The sequence below is a fragment of the Octopus sinensis genome, linkage group LG9, assembly GCF_006345805.1.
Source record: "Octopus sinensis linkage group LG9, ASM634580v1, whole genome shotgun sequence".
Lineage (NCBI taxonomy): Eukaryota > Metazoa > Mollusca > Cephalopoda > Octopoda > Octopodidae > Octopus > Octopus sinensis.
Genome location: NC_043005.1, coordinates 101,148,467 through 101,149,907, shown reverse-complemented (window position 1 = coordinate 101,149,907; position 1,441 = coordinate 101,148,467).

Genomic DNA, 1,441 nt, shown 5'->3' with positions numbered 1-1,441 from the left:
CGTGAGTGGAGTGGGTGCTTTTTACGTGCCACCTGCACAGGTGCCAGGGTGGGTCTGGCATCGATCATGATCGGTTCGAGCTTTTAACGTGCCAGCGGCACGGAAGCCAGCCAAGGCGGCGCTGGCATCGGTCACATTCGGATGGTGCTTTTTGGGGGTGCAGGTAATATAGGGAAGCACCAGTGGGGAGGGTTGGGGTGAGGAACGATGACAGCTAGGGTTGATGCAGGTTCGTAGGAAATAAAACGTAGGACTTCACGAGTGGGGGAGGGGACTGGAAGGAGATAGCCGGTTGAGGCAGTGACAGATTCAAAAACAGGAGGAAAGGTAGGATAGGTGGGGGGGGGGTTCATGAGCTGCGGTGCTAGCTGCTTGTCTTGGTGGTGGGGTAACACACAGTGAAAGCATGTGAGGAGGAGGGGTAGGAGGGAGAGACACACATAATGGTGGTGAGGGAGGGGATATCCGGTGTAGATGGTGTGAACAGTGAGAACAGTGTTCACCGGTATTGGTGGTGGGGGTGGGAAAGGGCGGACGCACCGCGAATGGTGAAGATCGAATTAAAGGATTGAAGGTACTTTAGAGAAACGGGCAGGAATGGCGATGTTTTTAGGGTGGCATAGAGAAAGAAGAAGGAAAGCAAAGCAGATTGGTGGTTATAAGTTCAAAACATTTAAACGGTAGACAAATGTATGTATGTATGTATGAAAAAGAAGGGAGAAATCTTCTTAGCTTGCTAATAGACATCGCTGTGAGTCGGAGAAGAAATGATAGTGAATGGTGAAGATCGAATTAAAGGATTGAAGGTACTTTATATATATATATATATATATATATATATATCTCTTATTATAAAAGGCAGATTTTATCTGCCTCCCTTTGGGAGTTATACAAATCTACAATATAGGATTTCTTCAATTACAATTTACCTAGCAGTTTTAAGAGTACAATGCATCGCGTCATGCCAGGTCCAGTTTTTAAAATTTAAACTCCAATTAAGCAAAATTTACAGAAAACTCACATTCTGGTGTGTGTGTCAAATGCTTTTCTTAGTCTGGTTTACACCACACGCAAACGCACACACAGTGGGCAACAACAAAAAAATGAAAGTAAATAGCGACAGAGTGATTTGAGGAAGACTAAAGTGAAAGTATTCTGTCTATGACGCTGATAGATACATGAGTAAATGTATGGGAAGCTAAAAGCTAAGAGTGAGTGAAAATGTTCTTGGAAGAGAGTAATTAGTAATAAAGTAACATACACTCATACATACATACATACATACATACATACACACAACACATACATACATACATACACACACACATACACACACACATACATACACACACACATACATACATACACACATACATACATACATACATATACATACATACATACATATACATACAACAACACACACCACACATACACACAC